Consider the following 13,233-nt stretch of genomic DNA (forward strand, 5'->3'; position numbering starts at 1 on the left):
CGCAGGCTGCCATCTGGGGAGAGGGGGTAATTGGGGGGCTGCAAGAGAGCTTCCACCCCCAGAAGCCCGCAGAGCCAGCCCAGTCCTCCCCATCAGGGGCGCGTACCCCATTCCTCCCTCACCTCCTTCCACTTACCCTTCCCTAGCCCCTTTTCTTGATGTACAAAATAAAGGACAATTGTGTTCAAAAATGGAATCTGTCTTTATTGAACAAAATGGGGGGAGACTGGGAAAAGGAGGTAGGAGAGGGGAAGAGAGGCTGGGAGAGGGGAGGGCAACTACAATGATCAGGGGTTGGGAACAGGTCCCATATGAAGAGAGGCTAAAGAGACTGGGACTTCTCAGCTTAGAAAAGAGGAGACGGAGGGAGGGACAGGATAGAGGTCTCTAAAAGCAGGAGTTGGGTGGAGAGGGTACATTCAGAAAAGTTCTTCAGAAGTTCCCATAAAGAAGGACTAGAGGACACCAAAGGAAAGGAATGGGTAGCAGGCTTGAAACTAGTAACAGAAAGTTGTTCTTCACAAAGCAAATAGTTAACCTATGGAACTCCTTGCTGCAGGATGCTGTGAAGGCTAGAACTAGAACAGAGTTTAAAGGGAAGTGAGATCAAGTCATGGAGGTTGGGTCCATGGAGTGGTATTAGCCAGGGGGTAGGAGTGGTGTCCCTGCCCAAGGTTTGTGGAAGGCTGGAGAGGGATGGAACGAGACAAATGGCTTGGTCACTGTCTTCGGTCCATCCCCTCCAGGGTCCCTAGGGTTGGCCGCTGTCGGCAGACAGGCTACTGGGCAAGATGGACCTTTGGTCTGACCCAGGACGGCCATTGTAAGCTCAGGGCTCAGGGTCGGGGGTCTCAGTGGACCCCCTTGATATTCATGCACACCTGCTCCTGGGTGGCCAGGCTGGCAGCTCTCCTGCCCAAGCCGGCCACTTTCCTGTGCCTAGTGCGGAGATCGTGGACAAGGTCCATGATGTCCACACTAGCCCAGGCGGGTGCCTGCCTCTTGCGGTCCCGGGCAAGCTCCCGGGAGCCGCCAGCCTGGTCCCGGGAAGAGGGGGAGGGCTGGGGGGGCATCGGGTGGCTGGCTCGATCTGTGCCAGGTGCAGGGTCTGCTGGCTGGGTGCTGGCAGGCTTGCACCTGGCATAGGCACCGTAGCCAGCCCGTGTCCCTTTAAGGGGTCCAGGGCCGGGAGGGGGGCATAGAGTTTCCCTGGTGTTGGCCAGAGTGGCCACCATGGAAACCTGGGGAGGGCTAGCCTCCCACTAGTTCAAATTAAGGGGCTACACAGCCCTTAATTCGAACTAGCTAGTTCGAACTAGGCTTAATCCTCGTAAAATGAGGTTTACCTAGTTCGAACTAAGCGCTCCGCTAGTTCGAATTAAATTCGAACTAGCGGAGCGCTAGTGTAGCACCTATTAAAGTTAGTTCGAACTAACATCCGTTAGTTCGAACTAACTTTGTAGTGTAGACATACCCTGAAAGAACAACAGATAAAATTCCTCTTCCATTAGGTTTATTTTTTTCATATGGGCAAATCCATTGGAGATCATAGGAATTCATGTATCACCAGTCGAAGTTGCTGGTCTGTTTTAAATAGCAACTGAACCAATCATTTCAACTGACATTTAAAAAATGGTAAAGGACACAGGAGATACACTTTGATTGGTGGACATGGTCGCTTTCCCAATATCAGCCTTGAACACACTTCCTGGACTGAAATTCCAGCTGCTTTAAATCCTGGTTTGCCTTTTTAAAGGAGTCATACATTGCCCCTTTTCATCCAGCAGAAGTTTGGAAGTGAAAAAATATCTGAGGGAGGGAGATCTGCGTGGTGTATGTCATTTCTCTGGCACTACATTAATGTTTTGCATTCAATAGTGTTCTTTTTTTACTGAAGCCAAAAGTTTCCAAAGGTCTGTGTTTGCAGTCTTCAGCTTTTAAATGTAGCATAAAACAACATAAAACAGAATGAGAGATTATCATGTGTTTCTAAACATCTCTATTGCATATGATAAATTCATTCACATAGTTAGGATTGTGACTATGATGGATAGTCTGTGGAGCTTTTATTCTTATTTTAGAGAAACAGTTCATATTTTAGCATGGAATTAAAGCTGGGTAAATTTTGGCTATTTAAAAAAAAAGGCAAAGTATGGGTCAACCAAAATCAGTAAAATTATGTTTATTTTAGTTAATTGATTTGGTTGGGGGGAAAGAAAATAATTCAGAAATGTCAATATGGCTCATTTTCACGTTGCCAAATGTTTGGGGAATGAGTTGAGATGTTGCTTCCATTAGCCTACCCTCATGGGTATGCCTGTGTAAAACAACAAAATTTCATAGCACTTCAGGTTCCATTTGAAAAAAACCTTTGTACTGCACTAATTAGTATAATCATCTATTAAGAAGAGGCATCACCACATTCCTAGTAGTGAGGTAATATGTTTACCCTTCAAAATAAAATCTGTAGAGCATTAAAACATAACTGCTTTGCAATTGAGTGGCTTTCTGCAGAGATAGTGTAAAACAGCAGATTATGAAGCTCTTTCAAGCATTGCAGATATAGAGCTACATGCTATCAAAATTTCTTGAGCATTCAAGGAAGACGAGCAAAAATTTGCAAAGATTAATTGGCAGAGATAAGTCCTGTAAACTAAAGTTATTAGTGTATCAATTTCCTACAGTATTTGTTCCTAAAAACAGTAGCAGGTTCCCTAAAAAAAAGAGTTGTCAAATATATATTAGTTTGGTTGCTAGTATTACTTTGGTAGGTTGTAGGCAACTTATATAGACTTAATAATCAGCCCTGACAAGTCATGTTTCTCCAGTATTTATAAGTTCTTAACAATAGGTGGTGATAGTCACAGTAGCAGAACATTTAATAAGTCATGGGCAGCAGAATAAATATTAAACTACATTTTTCAAAGAACACTAAATGAGTCACAGCTGAAGTTCAGGAGTGTGTTACTCAACCAAATTGAAGCTCATTCTTGGGTCTTAAAGCACCTCTCTCACCACACAATTGCATGAAGCATGATAGAACAGCTCCCACCCATAATCTAGGCCCTTCAGCCTTTCGTCTCATACTGTGCATGGCTGTTATAAAAAAATTAAGACAGATTATATGATTCCTTACACCATTCTGGGAACAGTTAAGGGCACCTTAAAATAAAGACAGTCCTCAAAATAAAGACAGAGAACAAGTACACCCCTAGGAGCAGACAAATCATTCTGTGGTCTTTGAAATTCTATAGTTTGATATTTCAAGGAGAAATGTAGGAATTGGTCAATAGAACAAAAATAATACTTAAGTCTCGGTGCTTCCAGATGTTTTCTTTTAGAAGGCACTCAGTTTTAGACTCGTATAGTGTCTTTTGTATTACCGCACAAAGTTCCTTGAACTTTAATTATATTTAAATGCACTTTAACATACAGATGGTGTCATACAATTCATAATTTCACCACAAGTATTAATGAATTCAGATTTATTTAGAACCATTTGAAGAGCGCCAGTAAATAAAACTGTATATTTATAAAGTGCCTTACTTACACTATTGCTTGTATTTGCGCTAGCTTTGTAAGTGTATCTGGAGCCTTGTGCATGCAGAGGGTAGTAGTTCCTTGAATCATTGCCCCTTTTTATCTGCCTTCAAAGAAGTGAAAAACAATCTGTCCCTAAATTAACCTACACTATTCCAAGGTATTTAAAAACAGACTTCAAGAGCTAGATGTTCAAACAAATGAGCCACCCAACTGCTCTTACATGTTGTATCACAAGTGTATTCATAATTTATGCACGGAGTTACTTGGACTGTGCATGCAAATCAAGTAGCTGTGAACAGAAATGGCTGGTGACACCTATGCCTGCTGCACAATCACAGTAATTGTGTGGGCTAATTAAGACTGGTTAACTTATTTGAATATCTGTCCTCAATAGAGAAGGAAGACAGCATGAAGGATCCAGTCCTGAAGGAGCATCACATTGTGCTAATGAGAGGCTGTTGTAAGATAGGATGAGTTCAGAATTAATTAGGAACTACTGTGGCACTAATAACCTAATGGGTGAATGGAGCAGTCCTAGTTCAACATCAGTACAGTACAGTATTCCATCCATGTAGATCCCATTCACTGCGAAGTGATGACCTTGACAAGAAAGTATTTAGTTCCAACCTATAACGTCTTCATATGGTGAATCAACACATCTCTCTTTCTCTCTTGGCATTGCCCCAACCTCCCACAATACTGAATTGTTATACTTTAAAAAAAATCTACCCATTCATAGTATGATTCTTCAACAGCCATAATAAGGACTAGTTAAATCTGGCAGCACTGTTTGCTCCCAACATTTTATTTAAATATTCATTAGGCCCAAGAAAATGAGACTCTACCCTAGTGGTTAATGGCACTCATGAGGGAGGGGAAAGATAAAAAGACACTTGCCAAACTCTTTCACAAATGTTTATTAGGGCAGTTGCAGTCCCCATACAACCCCACTCTAACAGTGGTGCCGAGGGAAGAGAACATCTCCCCCATCTTGCATTGCTATTAGCCGCATCTACAAAGCAAAAAGGAATGCTTTTCTCCGCCCACTCACTCCCAGCTTCTTTTAGGGTGTGAAAGAGGAGTGAAGAAAGTATGCACTGAACTCTCTCTGTCTCCCCTTCTTCTTGCTGGTATAGCTTCTTTTGAACTAATCCCCCAACAAGATGGCTTAGGCCATGCTTGCACTACAAGGTGTGTGTGTGGGGGGGGTGGCGGTTATTCCCTGTTTGTCTGGCACATACTCGCGCTAATTCTCCTCAAGTTAACATGAGTGTACATCACCAGGTATCTGTACTAATATGCAGAAGCCACGGAGGCACTGCTCAGCTATCAAGTACAAGCCTGACTGAAACCAGTGGGCATGTACTCAGCATGGCTCAGCCATGCCTCCACTGCCATTGCTTTCATGGCTACATTGCTATTTATACTTGGATTAGCTTGCAAAGTGCTAACATGAGTATCTATATATAAGCTAGGGCCATGGTGTCCAACCAGTTCTGAAGCAGAAGCCACTATAGTGGCTACTGCTATAGAAAACTAGCCACACTCAAGCAGCCACATAGCTACATGTGGCTAGTGGCTAGCATGTTGGATACCACGGATCTAGGGTATCACAGTTCAGCTCATTAGTCCTCATATAGCTTTATCTGTCTGATTTGAGGGGAGGGTGCAAAACCATCCTTGCAAAAATAAAGAGATTGCTGTTTCCTTACAAAAATCAGGCCTTATGCCCCTAATAAGCAACGGACCGCACAAAGGAGTGGCACACAGTGCTTAAAGACTCCTGCCCTTGCATGTATCTGTTTGTGCACTTTGGAAAATTGTGCTATCAAATTTAATTTAGCCTATTTTAAACATGAAATTATCACAACAATATTCTCGATCACAAAAATTCCATGTGTCAATGTTGCCAAAGAGAATACTTTTCAGGTTTTGAGAAATGTATCTGGGGCAAGGAAAGAATGTGGCAGTTTTTTCAACTGCAGAAACCCTCATTTTATGAGGAAGAACGCCTTTTTTCAAAAGTGCTCTTTCGAAAAAAGGTGTTATGTAATGCAAACTGTGCTTTTTCGAAAGAGAGCATCCAGACTTCCTGGGTGCTCTCTTTCGAAAAAGCAGCTTGCTTTTTCGAAAGTACTGGTTGTAGTCTAGACACTCTTTTGAAAGAGGCTTTTTTGAAAGTATCTTTCAAAAAAACCTCTTTTGAAAGAGGCTTGCAGTCTAGACATAGCCTAAGGTACAAGAATTTATTCTTCCACTCCGCTCTGTGCTGACTAGGGTTCAACTGGGGTATTGTGTCCAGTTCTGGATGCTACATTTCAAGACAGACGTGGACAAATTGACAAAAGTCTGGAAAAAAGCATCACAAATTATTAAAGGTCTAGAAAACATGGCCTATGAGGGAAGGTTGGGGAAAAAACGGGTTTGTTTAGTCTAGAAAATAGAGACCAAGAAAAGGAAATGACAACAACTTTCAAGTACCTAAGATTTTGACAAGGAAGGGAGACAAATTTTTCTCCTTAGGATAAGACAAGAAGCAATGGGCTTAAATTGCAGCAGAGGAGGTTTAGGTTGGACATTAAGAAAAACTTCCTAACTGTCTGGGTGGTCAAACACTGGAATAAATTGCCTAGGGATGTTGTGGAATCTCTATCACTGGAGATTTATAAAAGCAAGTAAGATAAACACCCACCAGGAAAGGTCTTAGATAACATTTCGTCCTACCATGAGTTTGGGGAACTGGACTAGATGATCTCTGGAGGTCCCTTCCAGTCCTATGAGTCTATGATTTTTTTTAAAAAAAGTGGTAGAGCTTTGTTCATAATCAGAATAAACCCCAATTTTGAATAATTGAATTTTGTAAACAACCAGAAATCCTGAGTTCCAGCCAGGTGTAAGCAGAAGTACTGTGCATTAGTGGTTATATGACCTCCACTGCTGGGGTAGCTGAGTGATTCATAATCTTTTTCACTCTTGTGAATGAGGGAAGTGTTATCTTCATTTGTCACATAGGGAACTGACCCACAGAAAGACTAAGCACCTTGCTTGAGAATACGTAGGCAATCTTTGGGGCAGCAGGGAAGCAAACCTGTTCTTCTGAATTCCAGGCTAATTCTCTCACCTCTGGACAGTCCTCTCTCTCTTCACTGTAACTGTATGCAAAACCCATGTGTGCAGTTCATAACACTGAGTTTGCAAGCACACTTACCAAGACTGGTGCATATAATGAACCCACCTTTATTTTGAAAATCTCACCTCTTGGGCAAGCCTATGGAATTTTGAATAACTATTCATTACCTGACCAATTTGCATCACATATTGTCCTCTTGGGCTGCATGCCTTCTAGCCTTTTGCTCCCTTGTCCAGCTTATATTTCTTGCTATAGAGCTAGGTCCACTCCAAAGTAATGTGGGCTTTTTTAAATAAGCACAATAAGGTTTGAGAGGGTTTTTCATAAATTCTTCATGAGGAATATCCCTCATTATTAAGGAAAATCCACTATGCCTAATGACAAAGAGCATGCTAGAGAAATCCATAACAATAAAACTATTTTCATCACGACTCGGTTTCCGAAGTACTGTGTCTGCTTGCTAATATATTTGTGGTGTATTATGTAACACTCTTCCCAATGACAGTTTTCTTTCATCTTCTTCAGCTAATATAAAATGTGAGCTGAACAAACAACAATATTATTGCCACTGTTGAATAATGTGCTGCTAACAGCCATGTCAATGGAGAAAGGATGTCGAGCACAGCCCTTGAAATTTACTGTAGTCCGGGGTTCGGTTGTATTTCCCAGTTCATTCAAAGAAACAGGCTTCAAAGAATTCCAGAGAGGTATATATGTCTTTAACCAAGATTGCAGCTTGTTTCAAATTAGGATTGCAGTTGTGGCCACCTGTCATTACCCTGCTAGCTACTATTAAACCATCAAAGCAGTATTTTAGTTACTTTGATGTAGGCTGGAATTGTATCTACTGCTGAATGATGATTAGATTAAATGTTACAAATGTACCCAAAGGGAATAGAAGCTCCTCTCTAACTCCTGATCCACCACAATTTAATTTTAAATGTTTCTTTTATGTTTCTAATACTGCTGGTGCACTCCTGATTATGCATATCTATTATATATTTGAGAGTCTGTCTGTCTGTCTGTCTGTTCAACAACTCCTCCTAAATGATAAGAGCTAGGACCATCACATTCATTAGACACCTTCCTTGTATCATAACTTAGAGCAAGGTAAGGGTTTAGCTGTGCCTAGAATGGGAATGCTTCTCAGAAAACCATACACCAGGCAAGTGAAAGGGGCTGGCTGGGGGCGCACCCCCATGTCCAGGACTGACACATCCCTGAGCTTCCCATCCCCCCAGGCACGTTTTAGTGAGGATGAGAGAGGGATGCTGAAACTCACCCTTCCCTTTCCCCCAGATTCATACAGGAACATTGCTGGCCGTTCCCCTTAGTCAAGGAGCAAGGAGAAATTGCACAGTTTGCTGCATTCCTCACTCTAGCTGGGGAGCACAGGGGCAGATGAACCTGGACCTGTCCCAGCCGGGGGACATGCACCCCTCCCCCATCTGTGCCATAGAGCTGCAGTGGCCATGGAGAGGTGCTTCTCACCTGGTCCCAAGCTGATGCATTGAGAGAGGGTTGGGGTTGTCCTCCCTCCTGAGGGAGCCTGCATAGTGAACTCTTCATCCCCAGCCCCAACCCAGAGCAATGATTCAAATAAAGAATGGACATTTTTCACTTTGTTTTCCAAAAAACAAAAAGTAAATGAGTTAAGGGTAGCAAAGCCAGGTAAACCAGCTGGGTCCACCAAATGTGGACCTTAAAGCAAGGTCGGGTTTGGTTGTGCCAGGAGAACTGGAAGCCCTGGGAAAATGAGGAAAAGGACTCCTTTCCATAACTTACAAAAGGAGGAGCTTCTGTTTGGAGGGATGCAATATAAGAGTGGCCACTGGGGGAAGCAAGCTCGCAGAGGAGAGCTCTCCTGCAGATTGTCCACTGAGGGCAGCTGTACCACCAAGGGTGTGGCCAGCTGGGCTGGGCCTCTGCCATCTTGCCTGCCAGCACATTGAGTAAGTAGCCCCCCTGCACCAAATCCTTTACGCTACCCCTGCCCTTGGCCACATCACTGTAGGGAGGGAAGAACAGGCCCTTGGCAGCTGATGGGGTGGCATAGCGGGGAGAGAACAGGCCCCAGGTGGATGGGAGAGAGGTCTGGGGAGGAGAGGACGTGCCTCTTGCCCCCTGTCTTCTTCATCTCCTCTCTCCCACATCCCCAAGGCCCTGCCCTGAAAGACCTGAGCAACGCTGGGTAAGTCTGTTTGTATGTATATATAAATGCAGCACTCCATGGTAGGGAGTCAAGCATTTGAAATATCCTAAAAGTGTCATTGGAATGTGAAGTCTATATACAACAGTTTGGGTTGCGCATTAAAAATACCATAGACCATTCAACGCATTACATTATCTGTAATTTCCTGTTGTGTGAAAAGCTGGAAGTAAAATCAGAGAGATCTAGGAAACAAATACTGGGAACTGGGACATCCATTTTCCCAATTAAATTAAAGCTATTTTACTACATGTAGGAAAACTACAGAGACAAAAGGAAACACTCTTGTTTGTGTATACGATGTAATTAAGAGAAAGTTGATCTGTAGCAGTGGTCCTCCACTTTTCCAGACTACGGTAGGCCTTTCAGGGGTCTTATTCGTGTCCCCATTCCCAAGTTTCACCACACTTTAAAACAACTTGCTTATAAAATCGGACATAAAAATACAAGTGCCATAGCACCGCTATTACTGAAAATTGCTGACTTTCTCATTTGTACCCTATACAGTAATTATAAAATAAATCAATTGAAATATAAATATTGTGCTTGCATTTCCATATACTGAGCAGTATAAACAAGTCACTGAATTAAATTTTAATTCGTATTGACTGCACTGGTCAATGTTTATATAGCCCAGAGGTCAGCAACCTTTGGCACATGGCCGGTCCAGGTAATCATTGGTGGGCCATGAGACAATTTGTTTATTTTGAGCATCTGCAGCCCCTCCCCCCTCACAGTCCCAGTGGCCATGGTTTGCCACTCCTAGCCAATAGGAGCTGTGAAGGTTATGCCTGCAGATGGTCATTCTCAGCTTGCCAGAGGATTGCCATGTGGATCATGTGCCAAAGGTTGCCTAGTTCTCCATCTGTATAGGTTTTTAAGTCCCAGCTTGACAAAGCCCTGGATGGGATGATTTTGTTGGGATTGGTCCTACTTTTAGCAGGGGGTTGGACTCAATGACCTCCTGAGGTCTTCTCCAATCCTATGATTCTATGACCCTGATATAGCCTGTTATAAAACAAGGCAAATATCTAGATGAGTTTATGTAATCCCTGGAAGACCTTTGCATATCCCCAAGGTACATGTTCAGAACCACTCAACTATAAGGCCTGATCCTACACCAATCACAGAACAAAAGGATGGTGCTTTGGTACCTACACCAAAAAGTTCACAATTTAGGGGTACGTCTAGACTACATGCTTTTGTCGACAGATACTGTCGACAAAGCATCTGTCGAAAAAGAGCATCTAGACAACAGCCAGTTCTGTCAACCAAGCAAGCCGCTTTGTCAACAGAGAGTCTAGATGCTCTCTTTTGAAAAAGCACAGTGTGAATGCAATAGTACCTTTTTTCAACATAACTCTGTTGAAAAAAAGCTTTATTCCTCGTAGAACGAAGTGTACTGCTATCGACAAAACTTCCATTATCTGTTGACTTACTGTTGACAGAACTCGATGGTAGTGTAGATGCAGGTATAGTTTTGGCAACAAAAGTCCACTTTTGTCGACAAAACCCAGTAGTCTAGACACACAAGAGACAACAGATGGATATAGCCAAGTAGACAAGGGCGTTCAAGGACACGATGAAACAGTATTGGTCAGCATCATAGTTGTAACAGCACATTCGCAATCTAACCATTGTCAGTTTTTTTGGTAAGCACAAAGAGAGCTAGATAAATACTCAGGGTGCTTCTACACTGCACCCTTTTTCTGGAATAACAGTCGTTATTCCAGAAAAACAATACTAGCGTCTACACAGCAATTGTGTTATTTTGACAGAAAGTTGAAATAATGGACAGCTTTTTCTGACATTGGTAAACCTCATTCCACTAGGAATAAGGCCTCTTCTAAAAAAAGATTTTTCAGAAGAGGGTGTATGTAGACGCTCCACGGCTGCTATGTTGAAATAGCTCCTCACCGGGGCCATTCCAAAGTTATTCCTCCCCAGTGCCTCCTGGGGCTCTAAATCGACATAGCGTGTCCACATTAGAGGAGTCTGCCTCAGACGAATTTTGAGGCTTCCCTGTAGTGTGGCTGCTCTATTTCAAAATAAGCTATTCTGGGAGATATCTTCTGGAAAAGCTTATTTCGAAAGAAACTTGTAGTGTAAATGTACCCTCAGATTTGGCAGGATGGATGAAGAAGACATATTCATTTAACTACTCAAAGCCATTGTAGCCAATCTCTGCAGTTTTCCTTTAAACCAATATATCTAAATGCTTCCTTGTAAATCATATTTCTAGGTTTTGATACAAATTCAGTTGGGGATCTCGGGATCAGTAAAACTGCAGCTGGTGCTGCTGTGTTTTGCCAATGGCCAGGTTAGCAATAATGACATAAGTTTTGCTCTAAGTGGAGAAAATTAAAAGTAAAAATAATGGAGCTGGTAAGAGAGGCAAAGCAAATGGTGTATAATCATAGAATCATAGAATCATAGGACTGGAAGGGACCTCGAGAGCTCATCGAGTCCAGCCCCCAGCCCTCAAGGCAGGACCAAGCTCCATCTACACCATCCCTGACAGATGTCTATCTAACCTGTTCTTAAATATCTCCAGAGAGGGAGATTCCACCACCTCCCTTGGCAATTTATTCCAATATTTGACCACCCTGACAGTTAGGAATTTTTTCCTAATGTCCAATCTAAACCTCCCTTGCTGCACTTTAAGCCCATTACTCCTTGTCCTGTCCTCAGAAACCAAAAGGAACAAATTTTCTCCTTCCTCCTTGTGACACCCTTTTAGATATTTGAAAACCGCTATCATGTCCCCCCTTAATCTTCTTTTTTCCAAACTAAACAAGCCCAGTTCATGAAGCCTGGCTTCATAGGTCATGTTCTCTAGACTTTTAATCATTCTTGTCACTCTTCTCTGGACCCTTTCCAATTTCTCCACATCTTTCTTAAAATGTGGCGCCCAGAACTGGACACAGTACTCCAGCTGAGGCCTAACTAGTGCAGAGTAGAGTGGCAGAATGACTTCACGAGTTTTGCTTACAACACACCTGTTGATACAACCTAGAATCATATTTGCTTTTTTTGCAACAGCATCACACTGTTGACTCATATTCAACTTGTGGTCCACTATGACCCCTAGATCCCTTTCCGCCATGCTCCTTCCTAGACAGTCGCTTCCCATCTTGTATGTATGGAACTGATTGTTCCTTCCTAAGTGGAGCACTTTGCATTTCTCTTTATTAAACTTCATCCTGTTTACCTCTGACCATTTCTCTAACTTGCTAAGGTCATTTTGAATTATGTCCCTATCCTCCAAAGAAGTTGCAACCCCACCCAGTTTGGTATCATCTGCAAACTTAATAAGCATACTCTCTATCCCAATATCTATATCATTGATGAAGATATTGAACATTACGGGTCCCAAAACAGACCCTTGAGGAACTCCACTTGTTATCCCTTTCCAGCAGGATTTAGCACCGTTAACAATAACTCTCTGACTACGGTTATCCAGCCAATTATGCACCCACCTTATCGTGGCCCTATCTAAGTTATATTTGCCTAGTTTATCAATAAGAATATCATGCGAGACCGTATCAAATGCCTTACTAAAGTCTAGGTATATGACATCCACCGCTTCTCCCTTATCCACAAGGCTCGTTATCCTATCAAAGAAAGCTATCAGATTAGTTTGGCATGACTTGCTCTTCACAAACCCATGCTGGCTATTCCCTATCACTTTATTACCTTCCAAGTGTTTGCATATGATTTCCTTAATTACCTGCTCCATTATCTTCCCTGGGACAGACGTTAAGCTGACCGGTCTGTAGTTTCCTGGGTTGTTCTTATTCCCCTTTTTATAGATGGGCACAATATTTGCCCTTTTCCAGTCTTCTGGAATCTCCCCTGTCTTCCATGATTTTTCAAAGATCATAGCTAAAGGCTCAGATACCTCCTCTATCAGCTCCTTGAGTATCCTGGGATGCATTTCATCAGGACCTGGTGACTTGCTGACATCTAACTTTCCTAAGTGATTTTTAACTTGTTCTTTGTGTATCCTATCTTCTAAACTTACCCTCTCTCTGCTTGTATTCACTACGTTAGGCACACCTCCAGTCTTCTCGGTGAAGACCGAAACAAAGAAGTCATTGAGCATCTCCGCCATTTCCAAGTTTCCTGTTACTGCTTCTCCCTCCTCACTGAGCAGTGGGCCTACCCTGTCCTTGGTCTTCCTCTTGCTTTTAATGTATTTATAAAAGGTCTTCTTGTTTCCCTTTATGCCTGTAGCTAGTTTGATCTCATTTTGTGCCTTTGCCTTTCTAATCTTGCCCCTGCATTCCCGTGTTGCTTGCCTATATTCATCCTTTGTTGTTTGTCCTAGTTTCCATTTTTTATGAGACTC

Source organism: Pelodiscus sinensis, chromosome 17 (assembly GCF_052426305.1).
Source record: "Pelodiscus sinensis isolate ZL-2025 chromosome 17, ASM5242630v1, whole genome shotgun sequence".
Lineage (NCBI taxonomy): Eukaryota > Metazoa > Chordata > Testudines > Trionychidae > Pelodiscus > Pelodiscus sinensis.